The sequence below is a fragment of the Sus scrofa genome, chromosome 1 (genome assembly GCF_054392235.1).
Source record: "Sus scrofa isolate SSC_HxYL_T2T_F1_AM1 chromosome 1, Sscrofa_HxYL_maternal_Yorkshire_Landrace_v2.0, whole genome shotgun sequence".
NCBI classification, from domain to species: Eukaryota; Metazoa; Chordata; class Mammalia; order Artiodactyla; family Suidae; genus Sus; species Sus scrofa.
The window spans coordinates 231750949-231767795 of NC_139383.1; the positions used below are offsets into that span (position 1 = coordinate 231750949).

A 16847-nucleotide genomic window follows, 5' to 3' on the forward strand; every position below is an offset into this window, starting at 1 on the left:
CATAAATTTCTACGGAAAAGCAAAGGCTGGACAGATAATGTACAGCCTGGAAAGGAATTACAAAGAAAAAACTGTACCTGAATTGCACTTTAAAAGAGGAGCAAGAATCCTGCTGTGTAGCACTAGGAACTATATCTAGTCACTTATCATGGAGCATGATAATGTGAGAAAAAGAATGTTTATATGTATGTGTGACTGGGTCCGCATGCTATACAGTAGAAAACTGACACAACACGGTAAGTCAGCTATAATGGAAAAAATAAAAATCATTTAAAAAATATAAAAGAAGAGCAAGAAATGGGTGAAAATGAGAAAAAGTACTGAGAATGAAGCAGCCAGGGCAAAGGAAACGGCAGCAGGAAAGCGGGAGGGGAGTTTGGACGTGACAGACAGGACCATCAGATAGAAGAATGGGGTGAGGAAAGGGGCCAGAGAGGTCCAGTCTGACAGGTGGGTTGGGGCCTGGTGAGGGGAAGCCTCAGACCAGCTCTGAAGTCTCTCCAGGGCACATTGGGAGCCACTGACGACTCCCGAGTAAGAAGCACAGGGGGTCAGAGAGATGCTACAGGGTGGTGCAGCTGATGGCAATTTTAAGACAAGCGAAGGGAAGAGACCAGAGGCAGCGAGAGCCCCCAGAGAGCTGCTGAAGTCATAAGGGAGAGACCCAGAAGATAGCCAGTACTAGAGAGGGGACCTGTGCCAGGGATGTCGTCGGGGTGGGGGTGATGAACTCGACAAGAGAACTGCAGGACTGACGAGCATCAGGAATTAAGACCCAGGATAAACCAACAGGGATGAGCAGGAAGCCTGGGGAGGCAGCATAGACGGAGCTGGTAGGTCTGCTAACTCAGGATGCTGGGGGTCTGCAGACAGGGGCACAGACACTCATGGGGGTGGCTGAGATTGGTGCCAGGAGATGCTGACTGCATCTGGGGAAAGGAGGAGGGAGCTGTTACAGAAGAGTATGTTCTGAAAGGAGAAACAAGGCCAGAACCCCGGAGAACAGGGGCGGGTGAGAACGCAATGTCACAGAGGACAAAGTTGACATGGATCCCCGAGAGGCAGGCTGCAGTGTCAACTGCTGCTAAGGGATCAAGCAGAATTATCTCTGGAAAAGACCAGCAGATGTCTTTTAGGTCTTTGGGCCTTGTGGTTTTAGCACAGTGGGAGAAGCAGAAGCCTACAGGAGACAGAGGAGCGAGGAGACAGATGAATGTGGTGAAAAGCCTTCTCTCTCTGGTTGGTCGCGGCTGGGAGGAGGTGGGGGGACCCAGCTCAAAGCACCCTGCCCCACCCCCACCCTATCTCCCATCCCGTGCCCCACATGTGGCGGTAAGTATCTGCAGAAGGGGCCAATGAAAATGTTTTCTCAAGTAGCCTGGCATCGAAATAAAGTGAGGAAGAACTAGAAGCTTCAAGAAGTCTAAGATGCTATTTCTTCTTCTTTTTTTTTGGCCACCCTGAGGCATATGGAGTTCGATCCTGGACTGGGGATCAGATCTGAGCCACAGATGCAACCTACAGCAACGCCAAATCCTTTAACCCACTGTGCCGAGCAGGGGATCAAACCTGTGTCCTCACACTGCAGAGACACCAAGGATCCTGTTGTGCCACAGTGAAAACTCTTATTTCATTTTTAAAACACAGTGAAGAGCTGAGAACATGGAGGCAAGGAAAAGAAGCTCATGGAGAGAGAGATTCCCAAAGGAATTCGCCTGGCCCAGAGCAGGTGCTCAGAAAGTGTCCACTGGCTGAACGTGGGGTAGGGGTGACTAAACAGGCACACTCTGGAAGGTTCGGGAGAGATCGACAACAAAAATGTATTTTTACAGTCTCCTTTTACAGTCAGCCCTGAAGATTCTTTTCTCTGAAAGGACACCAAAGTCCGTCCACTTCTAGCCCCGGCAATGCGCTGCCAGGGCCACTATCTTGTTCTATTTCTTTCCTTTCTTCTCTCCTCCTCTTCCCAGCTAACAAAATGAGAAATTCCAATTTCATTACTCTACAGTGGCTCAAGAAGGCAGGTGCCCTTCTATCCTCCTGAACTTTTACCCTGGTCCTTTCTGCTACTTTTAAACAACAATTTAATGGCAAAAGAGGTGGTTTTCAGTATCTAATTCTTTTGTTTTCAATGTCATGTCCTTACTGTTTACCCAATTACAAAACAATAAAAATGGTAAATTAGATGGACATTTAAATCAGAAAGGGATTAAATGACATTCTTACCATCCAGTCACAAGCATCAGAGGGACATCCATACACAATCTCACAGGCATTTTAGATGCTAATCCCTATCCGTGCAGCTGAAAAACATTGGGTACTCCCAGGGCCTACCCAGCAAAAGCAAGCTTCTTAATAAAGTAAAGGTAAAGGACTGAAGAGAAACCCAAAGACACCAGGAGTTGCTATCATGGCTCAGTGGGTTCAGAACCTGACTAGTATCCAGGAGGATGCAGATTCGCCCCTAGGCTTGTGTTGCCACAGGCTGTGGCGCAGGTCACAGATGCAGTTCAGATCCCATGTTGCTGTGGCTGTAGCGTAGACCAGAAGCTGCAGCTCCAATTTGACCTCTAGCCCAGGAACTTACATATGCTGCAGGTGTGGCCCTTAAAAGAGAGAGAGAGAGAGAGAGAAGAAACCCAAAGACACCAGCATTCAAGGATCGGGGCCCAAGTTCATGGATTCTACATCATAACCCTAGTCAGGGCCTCTTATCAGACCTCAGTTTATCCAGCAACGAAATGTTGTAATAATCCTCAAAGTAACAAGGGAATGGCTTCAGTGTAAACCTCAAGTAAAATGATACATCAGGTCAAAGCAAGGATTTGTTTTGCTACAGATGACTGTTAGTTAAAATGCCATCACTTACCCATAGTTTATTCCCTCTTTCAAATCATATTGAGCTTTAAGAATACATTCAGATATATGCTGGAAAAGCTTCAATTCATACCAGCATTTAAAGAATAAAAATCCTTTGATCTTTGTAAGAGAAAACGCCTAAATACTTTAGATTCCAAAAATGTTTAAACATATCTAAAAAGTGACATTTTCAAAAGCACTAGGAGAGGGCACCTGTTCCAGGGACACGTAGAACTACCAAATTCTGTATTTTATAAACCGCCAAACTGTGTTTTAAAGTTCCAAATTAAAATTCGTGGTCAATGTTAAAAACAGCTTTATGGGGAGTTTCCATCACAGCTCAGCGGAAACGAATCGGGCTAGTAGCCATGAGGTGGAGGGTTCAATCCCTGGCCTCGCTCAATGGTTTAAGGATCCAGCGTTGCCACGAGCTGTGGTGTAGGTCGAAGATTTGGCTCAGATCCTGCATTGCTGTGGCTGTGTTGTAGGCCAGCAGCGGTAGCTCTGACTGGACCCATAGCCCAGGAACCCCCATATGCTACAAGTGCAGCCCTAAAAAGCCAAAAAAAAAAAAAAAAGCTTTATGCCTCCCAGCCTTTATGTGATGCCACCAGTACATGGAAAGTCCCAAGCTTGAAATAAACATCCATACAACTGCATGTGCTCAGAGCATGGTCCCTGAATCAGCAGGACTGGCACCACCGGGAACTTGTAGAAACGCACACTCTCAGACAGCTCCCCAGCCCCACCAAATCAGAGCACCGCTCAGCAATCAATTTTAACAAAAGGCCTCAGTAGGTTCAGATGGGCTCAAAAGCTCGAGAACCACTGGTCTAAAGATTCAAAGCAACTGCTCCAAAAATTATTCCTAAAACTATATGACTCCTAACTGCATTATTTTGACAGTCCTGACGGTTATCAAATAGGAGCATACAAATGAATTCCACTGAATAAAGATGCTGGGCTTCTACAGAAATCACTGTAGAGCTTGAATCGCAAGCCGTGGGTATACTGCTGCCAGATGGTTCTGATTTGCGTGGCCCACACCCGGGCTTTACTTATTCTAACTGCAAAAGCTTAATTCACCCTTTTAAGTGCTTATTCCACTTGACAAACTATACTTTTCCTCATAAGGCTTCTGGATAATAAAGAGGTTCAGGTAATGCAAAAATCATTTATTCTTGATCTTCAGTTGATTCATTAGTTATAATATCACAACTATATCCAAAGCTTTGCATTAAATGCCGTAAAAAAGCATAAAGAAATACTCAATAACGTTTCATTTCTTAAGAATGTGTCATCCCTTTGGGAAAATTAGGTGTAGACTGAGAAACCTACAAAACAAAAATTTAATGGCCACAATGACAGTACAGGTAGATGTCACTCGCAGCAAAAGGTGCAGAGACATGAGTCAGGATGGCGGTGACTCAGAGATGGTGGGGTTGGGGAGGCAATCCAAAGAGGAGAATAACATCAAGAGGATCATGAAGCAGGAAAAGGACATGTTCTAGGGACAGTGACCAGACAAGCCTGGCTGGAGTGCAGAGTTCGCGACACGGGGCAGGAGATGATGATACTGGAAAGTTACTTTGGGACAAACTGTGGACAGCCTTGAATGTGAATGCCAGCCAAGGACCTCGGGTTTGCCCTCAAACTCTAGGGAGTCAACAAGTTTTCAGAGCAAAAGAGTAACATAAATATTTTAGGAAAGTTAAATCTGATCCAAGGACAAAAGATGGATCTAAAATAAGGAGGCAGGAGAATAGACAGGTCTAGAACAGTCTCTCTCTTTCTCTCTCTCTCTCTTTTTTTTTTGGTCACGCCCATGAGATGTGGAAGTTTCCAGGCCAGGAATGGAACTCAAGCCACAGCAATGACAACACCAAATCCTTAGCCACTAGGCCACCAGGGAACTTCCTAGAACAATCTCTTCTATACATGTATGTATACATGATCTATAGATTAGAACAGACTAGGCTCTTTAAACACTCCAAGTCAGAAGAGGTAACTATAAACTTGCACGCGGAGGCTGCAGTAATGGGGGAAAAAAGAAGCACATGAAAATCACTGGCACATCTGTTTTTCTGGGAATTCCTTTCAAGCCACAACGTTACACTACTAATACTCACCATCCAGGGACCAGGGATACCACCCACCTCTCCTTTCAGGTCCTTGTTCAAAGGCTGAGTGACCACGCTTTACTTATTCCAGCTTGAGGAGGAGGAACATGCAGCTCTCGCCCAGGGTAAGAATGCAAGTGGGACGTGCCCTCTCGGCAACCTCTGCTACAGCAGAATTTCCAGAAGAGTAACTAGAGACGTCCTCTTCACCACTGGTAAGTCAGACTAAATGCCACTATTTTTTTTCTTTTTAGGGCCAAACCTATAGCATATGTAAGTTCCCAAGCTAGGGAGCTACAGCTGCCAGCCTATGCCACAGCAACGCAGGATCCGAGCCACGTCTTCAACCTACATCACAGCTCACTGCAATGCCAGATCCTTAACCCACTGAGCGAGGCCAGGGATGGAACCTGCATCCTCATGGATACTGATTGTGCTCATAACCCACTGAGCCACAACGGGAACTCCAGGCAGAGTGTCACTATTAATTGACGATAAACCAGAAGGATTTCCAACCCAAAAGCCACAAAATATATAACTAAGCATACAAAATTTGAAATAGCCCATATATATATATATATATATATATATATATATATATACATAATATAGATAATATATATGCACTAAAGAACTTCCTTAGTGGTTTTCTTGTACAACTGCCTAACAGGCTACTCCTAACCATTTTCTGAATTACAGAAAAAAAAAAACAGTAAAAGTTGCCAACTGGCTCCAGAAACCTGAGCTGAATGCACCAATTTGTATCAGGCCCCTGACTGGGATCATGGATTCCCCCTCCCACCCCACCCCTCATGCCTCATGACACTGTGGCAGGGACTTCAAACTGCATAGCCAGTCCAGGTACAAAGACCAGAGAAGAATACTGAGAAGGAAACATCTTAACGAGTTTGCTGAGAATTCTTAAGCTGGATCTCGCTCTTTATTCTTCTAGAGTAAAAACTGAACAAGATGACTTAATAATAACACTCATTGTGACAGCACAATGGCACTGTTGTAGAAGATAGGTAGCTTCCTTAACCAGTGGCCCCTTATAGGAATAATCAGCCTCTAAGTCCTTCCTCAGCCCAGTTGCAAACAGAAGCATGAAGCCAGCTGTTTTGTTTCGTTACTTATCACCTAGTCCTAGTGTGTGTGCTGTAAGGAAGAAAAACCAGCAGGTCTAGATTCGATGTCAGGAAAGGAAGCAGGCCTGCAAAACTATGTTAACTGGAAAAATGACCAGCAGCAATCATCCAACAGAGACGCTGCCTCCAGACTCGACCTCTTTTCACTGCAATGATCAGGTCTGTGGCTCTGCACATTTACCTTCCGCATGGCCAGTTCTCTGATAAGGCTTCCCAATCCCTCTGCTACTTTTTTTTTTTTTTTTGTACTAACATATGCAGCGTGAAATATGATTCACTCCTTCCTGAGAGATCAATACCCACACATGATAAATACCCTTATTGATCCTGCAGTGTTATATGCTGGTCTCAGGGCCCATGGCATATTACTAGTAGTTAACCAGTAATTCATTTTAAGGTGTGTGAAGGCTTTTTCTCCCACTCTTGTCTAGTGTCAAGATTTCCAGAGTTGTTGCACTTTGAGTCCTTTATGTTCAAACCTGGAGCCATGCTCCCTTTCCAATGACAAAGCCAAATGCCACCGTTTTCTATATGAAAGATCACATAGGAAACCAAAATTTACGAAGTGTAAATAATAAGACTATTGGAGTTCCCGTCGTGGCGCAGTGGTTAACGAATCCGACTAGGAACCATGAGGTTGCGGGTTCGGTCCCTGGCCTTGCTCAGTGGGTTAACGATCCAGCGTTGCCGTGAGCTGTGGTGTAGGTTGCAGACGCGGCTCGGATCCCGCGTTGCTGTGGCTCTGGCGTAGGCCGGTGGCTACAGCTCCAATTCAACCCCTAGCCTGGGAACCTCCATATGCCACAGGAGGGGCCCAAGAAATAGCAACAACAACAACAAAAAAAGACAAAAAGACAAAAAAAAAAAATAAAAAAAAAATAATAATAAGACTATTTGTGATTCACGATGCTCTCATGTAATTGGAGGATTTGTGTCTACCAGCTTCTAGTTTTCTCTGTAATCCTGTCCTACTCAGCTTCTAGTTTTAAGAGTTACCAACCAGGCAAAACTGTGCACTGTTAAGTCCGAGATCTCAAAATTACCCACCAGCCACTAACACGTTATGCTGAGCAACAGGAAGGTACAGAAAAAGTACAAGTCATTTTGTACATTCTTTTTTTTTTTTTTTTTAAGGAAAAATTAAGGTCTGAAGATAACATTGCTTACCGACATGTTACGGAATCTGCAAGAGACAGCGGGCGCCACATTCTAAAACAGGAAGGCTTCCCTGACTCCCTGTTTTGAGCGGTCTTCTCTGCAGGAAGACCCTATGTCCAGACTAATCAGCTCCTGACATTGCCTAGATTTGGAGAAAACTGAGACATGCACAGCCTCAGGACTCTTTCCATACAGGGTAGGGAATGAAAAGGGAGACATGGAAAGTCAGTCCCACTCATCCATCTCCCTCTGGACCCAGAGGATGGGTGGGTTTTCTGAGCTAAAGCGGAGCTGGTGCAGGAGAGGCCTGATTGAGGCGGTGGCGTGCCTACTGTTCACACCACTAATTGGTGACCCTGATGGTGGACAGGGACGTCACCTGCCCCTACTTCTGGAGAAACCACTCTCGCTCAGAGCAGTAAACTTACTGAGCACCTATTGTATGTGAGGCAGCCTGCCCCCTGTGCGACGCTTTGGGGGACAAAAGATGTAGTCTTTGCCGATACAGGGCCCACTGGCAAGGGGAGATTCCCAAATACACACACTGAAGGGGAAACAAAAACCGTGGGGCCGGGAGAGCAAGGTTAAGTTCAGCCATCAAGGTACAAGTTCTGCTGATGTTGGCTCACTAAAGTCACTCCCAACCATAGGGCAAGAAATATGTTACAGTCCGTGGTTCTCCTTTTTCCCAAGGCGTTTTTTTGTTTTGGGGCGGTTTTTTTTGGTTTTTTTTAAATGTAAGTTGGTCCTGGAGGAGGAATCTGTCAAGGTCACTTTTCGTACGGTGAAGGCTTTACATAACAAAGTGAACCTGAAGCTGGCCTTTAAAGCCTGAGGCAGGCTTGGTTCAAAGGCGTGTGAAAGGTCAACAGGATGCAAAGGAATCTGCAGGAAGAAAGAGACAGACAGACAGACACAGAGAGAGGATGATGGTTGAGCAAGACCAGATCAAAGAAACCAAAGAGGAGATATGGGAGAAGATGGAAAATATAAAGAAGAGGAAAAGCAATTCAGGCCTTCCAAGGGAGCTGTGATTTGAAACAGGCTGCCCTGGGGCCACTAAGAAACTAGGTGAGTAACCAGCACATCCATTGTGTGCAGCAGTTCCCAGAGTGCTGGGCAGGCAATGTCCAAAATAAGCAAAAGCCTAGCCCTGCCCTCGAGGAGCTTCCACTCAGTTCAGGGTAGATGCAGAGTGCAAGGGAGAGTTTAAGGGATGAGAGAAGGTTTTCAGAGAAGACACTTTAAAAAAAAAAAAAAATGGAGTTCCCGTCGTGGCTCAGCAGTTAACAAACCCAGCTAGGATCCATGAGGATTTGGGTTCTATCCCTGGTCTTGCTCAGTGGGTTAAAGATCTGGTGTTGCCATGCACTGTGGTATAGACTGCAAAAGCGGCTCAGATCCTGAGTTGCTGTGGCTGTGGTGCAGGCTGACGGCTACAGCTCTGAATGGACCCCTAGCCTGGAAACCTCCATATGCCCCAGGTGCGGACCTAAAAAGACCCCCCCCCCCAAAAAAAAAGGAGAAGGTGAAGGGAATTCCAAAGGAAAAAAAGGAGACACCACACACACAAAAGTTTCTGGGGTGTCAGAGCAGCCTGTGGAGCAGAGAAGGCAGAACTCTGGGCCCTACCAGATGGGAAGGAGGGTGCCGCTGGCATAGTAGTTACAAAGTCTACACTCGCCTCCAAGAAAAATCCCAACTGGATCTGGAAAAGTGCAGGCTTTGCCATGTTGGCCCTGGGCACAGCTGATGGCATCCTGGCAGCCCCCACCTCATACACAGGGGTACCTGCCAGTTTTCCTAGTCGCAGTTTCTGCTGTCTCTGCTCCCTCCTCCCCTCTGTGGGCCTCACAATGACCTGGACACCCCAGGGTGTTGCCTACAGCAAAGTCAGAGGCAGAGAAGATGCCACGTCTCTGACCTGACCAGAAAAGGTCTCGGGACCAGGAAAGGTTTTTTCTCCATAGGCCACCAGTTCCAAATTTCCTGTCGTTGGCAAGATGCCAGAGTCAGTGTGAGGCTCTGTCTGGCAGGGCAGACCTGGGGAGAGCGCAGGGCTCCTGCAGGGAGCGGATAAGGGAAGGAGAGAGAAGATGACACTGAGTTTTCACTCCACCTGGTGCTCTATTCTAAGAGATCTTGCCAGGAATCCCTTCTTCAATCTTTGAAACCCTTCTCATACTGAGAAAACTTGAAATTAGGAGCATTTTGGCTGCCTGTATCCATACATTTAGGTCAGCACAGGAAGAGCCTACCCTGAACTCTATTCCAACAACTCAAAATGCAAGGGCTTCATTTCTCAAGGTCTTTTTCTTGGCAGGAAGGGGACTGAACAGAGGGGTGCCATAGTTAAGAGTGCTCAAGGCTGGCTCCCTTGAGAGGTGGGATTTAGATTCTTTTATAAACTTCCTTTTAAAAATAAGGTCATAAATGTTTGTCTTTGCTCCTCAGGTCCCCGACAGCGCTCTGAAGGGAGGGAGTAGACCCTTTAAGTAAATGCGAGGAGACAAGAAACCAAAATGTGTCTCATATTAAATTTTTTTTTTTTTTTTTTTGTCTTTTTGCCTTTTCTAGGGCCCAGCATATGGAGGTTCCCAGGCTAAGGGTCTAATAGGAGCTATAGCCGCCGGCCTACACCAGAGCCACAGCAACTCGGGATCCGAGCAGAGTCTGCAACCTACACCACAGCTCATGGCAACGCCCGATCCTTAACTCACTGAGAGGCCAGGGATCAAACCCGCAACTTCATGGTTCCTAGTTGGATTCGTTAACCACTGAGCCACGACCGGAACTCCACTCGTATTATTTCACATGACTTTTGTTCAGCCCAAGATTATACCCAGGTCAATTTAATACCCCTGGATTTCAGTCAGGTATTTGCCTCTAAAATGTTTTCAAGTCATCAAGAACAGTAAGTTAACCAATTGCTGAGAAGGACTGGGCCTCCCAGGAAAGGAATCTACCTCTAAGCCAGCAGCCCTCACCCTTGGCTGCAGGGGGTAAGGTGGAGGGTAAAATTCCTCGGTACAGGGTGTATCCCAGACACTTCACAGGAGAGCCTCTAGCTGGGGACCCAGGCTTCAAAGCCCCCAGGGTGACTCCAGTACCATCAGGCTGACCACTGTTTCAACCCATCAGATGTTTATGTTTTAGTGCCAAGAAGTCCCACCCTTACACCTACCGAAGTAGTTATAAAAATTCGGTTGAGGCCTCTGCCCACACCTCCCTTTCACGGGTCCATGAGGTCAAAAGTATTTCCACAATAATGTAAAGCTGTTATTGGTCTTTTTCACTGTGTTGACATCTGCACTGATGATACAGAAGCCATCCTGGGGACAACCCTGGTTTCTTAGTTGGAATCAAGGTCATCCCACCAAACTGTACTGACAGTCACTCACTCCTTGCTGTGAAGTAAAATATTTTTGAAAAGTTGTTTGGAGTTCCCAACATGGCTCAGTGGTTAACAAATCCAACTAGGAACGATGAGGTTGCAGGCTTGACCCCTGACCTTGTTCAGTGGGTTAAGGATCGGGCGTTGCCGTGAGCTGTGGTGTAGGTCACAGATACGGCTCGGATCTGGCATTGCTGTGGCTCAGGCATAGAGTGGCAGCTCCAGTTAGACCCCTAGCCTGGGAACCTCCATATACTGCAGGAGCGGCCCCAGAAAAAAGCAAAAAGACAAAAAAGAAAAAGAAAAGTTGTTTAATTTTATGTCAGTTTTGCTTAAGATGTTATTTATTTATCTTTTTTTTTTTTTTTTTTTTTGCCTTTTCACCAGATCCTTAACCCAGTGAGCGAGGCCAGGGATCGAACCCACAACCTCATGGTTCCTAGTCGGATTCGTTAACCACTGCACCACAATGGGAACTCCACTTAAGATGTTCTTGATGAAGCCGGGAAAAACACTTGATTAAATCTCTACCTTTAAGTCTATTTTCTTACTATTGTGTGACCGAGTGGGAAAAACTCATGAAGCACTTCTGCTACACACCAAAGGGTACTGATGGCTTCCTTGGAAACAGCACTTGTGCAAAAGCTTGACTGAAAGCAGTACTCACTGCTTTTTTTCTTTTTAAATGGAACACCCTCTACTTAAAAGAATGACTGATGACAAACTGTAATTACCAAGACTTGGGTACTTAGCAGAATTTTCTAGAACATGAACAAGGTAAGCCTATCACTTCAAGAAAAACAACTGACAGTATTTATTGCCAAAAATTTGAGCTTTTGAGTAAAAATCAGAATTTTGGAAAACATATACCTGCCACTATGTGCTTGACAGCTTCCCAAGCTTGAAGACTTTTGCTGACAGAATCAGCAGTGATATTAATGAGTGGGATTTTCTGATATTTTGTAATAAAATATGTCAATATTTGGAAAGTCTGTATAATTCAGTAAATTAATATTTTCTAAATGACCAATGCATGACGTTACAAAATATTGCATGGGTGACAGATCCGCTTAGAGTGCAAGATGGATTTTAATTTAACTAAGGCTTCGGATCCACACTGCAGCTAATCTTTAAGAAATTATCACTTGTCAAGTTTTGGTCTAGTATTAAAGAATGGTCACAGTGATCTCAAAAAGGCTATTCAAACACTTCTCTCCCTTTTCCAACTATTTATCTATGTGACGCGAAACTGTCTTCATGTATTTCAATCAAAGCAACAGACTGAATGAAGTAGACACAGGAACCCAGTTGTATTCTATTAATAACCCAGACATGAAAGACTTGTAAAAATGTTAAACAATGCCACCCTCCTCACTAATTTGTTTTGGAAAACAGCTATTTTTCATTAAAAATACTACTTAGATTAACAAGTGAAAGATCTACTATCTTAAAGGCATGGACATATTCTTAATTTCTCAGTTTTAGTTTGATTCAGTAAACACTGATCGTGTAGATATAATCATTGTTTTCCTCATTACTTGCTTCATTTAAGAGTGTAAGAAGTTGCAGTTCCCAGGAGCTCCCGTCGTGGCTCAGTGGTTAACGAATCCGACTAGGAACCATGAGGTTGCCAGCGGCTACAGCTCCGATTTGACCCCTAGCCTGGGAACCTCCATATGCCATGGGAGCAGCCCAAGAAATGGCAAAAAGACAAAAAAAAAAAAAAAAAGAAGAAGAAGTTGGAGTTTCCAGTCGTGGAGCAACGGAAATGAATCTAACTAGGAACCACAAGGTTGCTGGTTGGATCCCTGGACTCGCTCAGTGGGTTAAGGATCCGGCATTGCCGTGAGCTGTGGTAGAAGGCTGCAGACACGGCTCAGATCTGGCATTGCTGTGGCTGTGCTGTAGGCCGGCAGCTATAGCTCTAATTGGACCCCTAGCCTGGAAACATCCATATGCCACGGGTGTGGCCCTAAAAAGAAAAAAAAAAAAAAAAAAGAATGTAATAAGTTTGAGAATCTCCATGTCACAGGCTCATCTCTTCCCAGGAGGACCGATTTCAGAGCGGTTGGAGTCAGTGTCTCAAAATGAGCTGAGTCAGCAGTCAGCAGGAAAGGCCCACCTCGGCGCCTCCAGCTTTATCCCTAAGCCTGGAACATTTCTTCCAAAGAAAGAGACATTCACTGCTACACAGTGCAGCACCGGCTATCTGGAACTTCTAGCCCCAGAACCTTGGATCAGTTACCCAAGCATCCAGTGCCCCAGAGTCTACATGTAACCTAGGGTTAATGCTACTACTCACAGCTCAGAGGACAGAGAAAGGCTCTAACTAAGGTGTAAAGTGCTCCATGAAGGTTAGCTCTTGTCACAGGCACACACTGTGAGAGCACTTTCTGCCACCAGGCAAGAGGGCCATTAAATAACTCTGCCCACACAAGGCATCCTCTCTCCCACCGCTCATGTTCAGGGAACCACAGGAGGGCTGGGCTGCATCTGGCAGAGCTTCCTGAGTGCATGTGAACTTGGACAGGAGCAGAATCTTCCGCGCCTGGCCTTCTCTGAGGTCAGACAGTAGCCTTGAATGCAGTCGGTGTGGTATCACTCCCCAAAGTCATAATCAGGAAATGCGAGAACAATCTGTTTCTCCCACAAGGCGATCATGACAGGGCTATTTGAAACGTCAAACACGAACCTGGCGCCAGGAAAGCAAACAACCCCTTCACTTGTGTACCTGCCACGAGCCAGCCGGCAACTGCCTCTACTTCCCAAGACAAAACCAGCAGGTGGAAAAAAGCTGACCTTCCTTCCCATCCCCAAACCCACCATCTTCCCAGCCCCACCTCTCCGGGTGTTCAATTCTGTTTCTGAGAAGTGCAGCTACGTGCCTCCCTGAGTGAGATGTGGATTTTATTTATTTGGGGGGGGGGGGACTGCCACTGTTGCAGGGCTGAACTTTTAGCTCGCTATAAAGTTAATGTGCTATTCAGTGTTCATTTCAGGCAAAACTGTGGGGCTGTGTATTTTCTGCCACCCCCAGAAGGCCATTATCTGTAATCGCCCATTACCATGCATAATTATTTCTCCCAGCTTGGTCTGTGACCTCTAGGGTTGCACACTGTTCCAGCTAACTGCTCCTTCTTACCAAATTCGTGAAGGAAGCTTTTCTGACCTTTAGTACTGTGAATGGTATATTCCAGAGCCAATGTTAGAACAACTTACAGGCCAATTTATGTCAACTTGGGAATATTCCAGATCTCCTCCAGATGTACCTTCCCCACTCCATGGGGTTTTCCCCTCCCCTCAAATAACAAGAAAATAAGGCATAATCAACTCTCCATTATGCGGGGGCTGATAACCCCAACTGGGAATTATCTGGAGCCCTCTGTACTCCCTTTTCTTGGATCTAGCTATTTAACAGCATCGTGGTTTTTTTCAGATTGCTACTGGGAGAAGGTGGCACTAGGGAAGGGAATAGAGAAAAAAGTGACTTAACATTTTTAATTCAATATATAGGCTCCCATATTTAGTGGTGGGGTTTTTTGGTTTTTGGTGTTTTTTTTAGGGCTGCACTCATGGCTTATAGAAGTTCCCAGGCTAGAGGTTGAACTGGAGCTGCAGCCGCCTGCCTGCACCACAGCCACAGCATCTCAGGATCCCAACCATGTCCTCAACCTACATCACAGCTCACAGCAATGCTGGATCCTTAACCCACTGAGTGAGGCCAGGGATCAAACTCATGTCCTCATGGATCCTAGTCAGGTTCATTAACCTATGAGCAAAGTCAGGAACTCCCATTTAGTGTTTTTTTGAGTGGAAGGAGGAACTATGTTCAAATCGGTGATTAAGATGAGATTTGAGGATTCTAGGTATATTTAAAATAGTAATTCTAGGACTGACACTTGATGACACGGCCCAAAGTGTCACCTCACATTCACCTCACTTTTCAACATTATCAGGGAAAAAAGAGAGGGCACAGGATTGCCAGTCACACGTGCAGGAGTTGAAATGCTGAGTCATTGAGGAGCATTTCTGTGTGACTATGAGAGAGGTACCTCTATGCTATTAAAGCACCCACACACTACAAGCTAGAATGAAACCACCCCATCTTTGCGTGGTCACTCCCACTGCACCCGAGACCACCCACCGGAATCTTCTCCAGGGGAAAGACCTTTCACACACGCTGCCTTGATTTCCCTTCTGTCCTTCCTTGTGAATAAAGCTCCCCTGAAATGAAAAGAAGTCGATTCTAAAAATAAATACCTGTCCATCCTTTCAACCATCACTTTTACCAAAACCAGATAGGGAACCACAGAGAAGTAAACCTAACAGTTTCCACTGAATTCAACAACAGGGAAGGCCTAGGAAGTAACAATACTTGTTTCAATACCTGGAGAAGTTCAAGTGGTAAGTCTAGAGATGTGTGTGCAATTGGCTGCAGGACCCCACATGAGGCCCCCAGCTGAGACCTCACACTCTACCTGCCACCAGACTGTATCACTAAGGGAAAATGAAGCCACTTAGATTCGGCCAATGAACATCTTAAGCTAAATGACAGCCATTGTGGCTGACGAGTCAACACTGATGATTTCCTGGAGAAGACTAAGTGACTACTAACTGTTCACATGCTGGCATGGAGATCAAAGACCAAGGTCAAGTTAGTTCTCAGACTCCAAAGACCAGGACTCCTCATCCTTTCCACTGGGAGAGTCAGGCAGGGCAGGGCCTATCCCCATGCCCCAAAGCCCCTAACTTGTGGCTCTTCTAACTCATCCCTGAAGCAGCTCGCTCCAACCCTAGCTCCTCATTTAGTTCTGCATCTGCAGCCTGGTAGGGAGCTGCTGCCAAGACCTGTGCTGTCCTCCAAGTGTGTACATGAGTCACTACACACCAGGTGAGACACATACCTCCAAACTCTGATCTCTTCATAGCTACCTGCTCCACCAAACATGTCACTAACCACAGGGGCAGGAGGGCAAAAAAAAAGTCACACCCTTGAGGATTCCTGCTTCCCAATGTAGGGGCCAGAACTCGAATTCCCAGCCTCTATGAAGTCAGGGCCTGGGCATTTGAAGAAAGCTTCACCAATCAGGTCTCCCAAGTGAGACTTCAACTGTGACAATGCCCTTTCTTTTTGCAGGGTTTGAGCCAGAACCCTGTGGCTTTTGACATTGGCAGAAGCAACAGCTGCAAGGCCCTGAAGGCTCTGACAACTTGGGGTACCTACACTTATGTACAGAAACACATGAACATACACACACACACATACACACATATACACACACAGATATATTTCCTGTCTATGTATCAGTCAACATCCCACCCTAAAATCTCAACTGAAAGAAATGATTACCAAGAGCAAATCTGGGCCTGTCAACCAAAAGGCTATCATTAGGACTAAGAAACAGCAGGACAGAAGCTACGTAAGTGGGCAACTTCTTATGTCTACAATCACACCTGCATCGTGTCTATCTTTATTTTCCTCATCCTATAGCCTGTGTTGTGCAGATTTTGTCCACCTGGATCTCTGGAAATCTAACATGCTCACAGAAACTCCGTTTCACATAAAAGTGACCGGTATCAAGAACCCTATGGAGGAGTTCCCGTCGTGGCGAAGTGGTTAACGAATCCGACTAGGAACCATGAGGTTTCGGGTTCGGTCCCTGCCCTTGCTCAGTGGGTTAATGATCCGGCGTTGCCGTGAGCTGTGGTGTAGGTTGCAGACGCGGCTCGGATCCCGCGTTGCTGTGGCTCTGGCGTAGGCCGGTGGCTACAGCTCCGATTCAAACCCTAGCCTGGGAACCTCCATATGCTGCGGGAGCGGCCCAAGAAATAGCAACAACAACAACAACAAAAGACAAAAGACAAAAAAGAACCCTATGGAAATACTGCAAGTACCCAGAAAATCCAGGACCACCTTCTGCATTGATGCAGAGAGAGGCAGAAGGGGAGGGCAAGCAGGGGAAGGGGTATATAAACTCTAAAACACAGGGCCGCACACCAGGAGCCCTTTCTGCAAATTCTCTGGGTATCAGGCAGCATCACCTGTGGCTGTGTCAACCACTAGCCTTACCCGTGCTTCTCAAGGTTTACTCCATCACAGAAACAACACTGGACTGACAAGTCAGAGAAAGAAGACTTTTTTTTTTGGTCTTTTCTCCTTTTAGGGCTGCA

General features: G+C 45.9%; 1 protein-coding gene across 2 annotated transcripts in view; it reads right to left on the minus strand.

Moving 5' to 3' along the window:
* DMRT1 (doublesex and mab-3 related transcription factor 1) overlaps nt 1–16847 on the minus strand; it is a 112692-nt gene that overhangs the window by 71303 nt on the left and 24542 nt on the right. Inside the window, exon 1 of one of the 2 annotated variants that reach the window (XM_085009819.1) lies at nt 4989–5112. The gene's annotated coding sequence lies outside the window, so the exon portion shown is untranslated. 2 annotated transcript variants of the gene reach the window in all.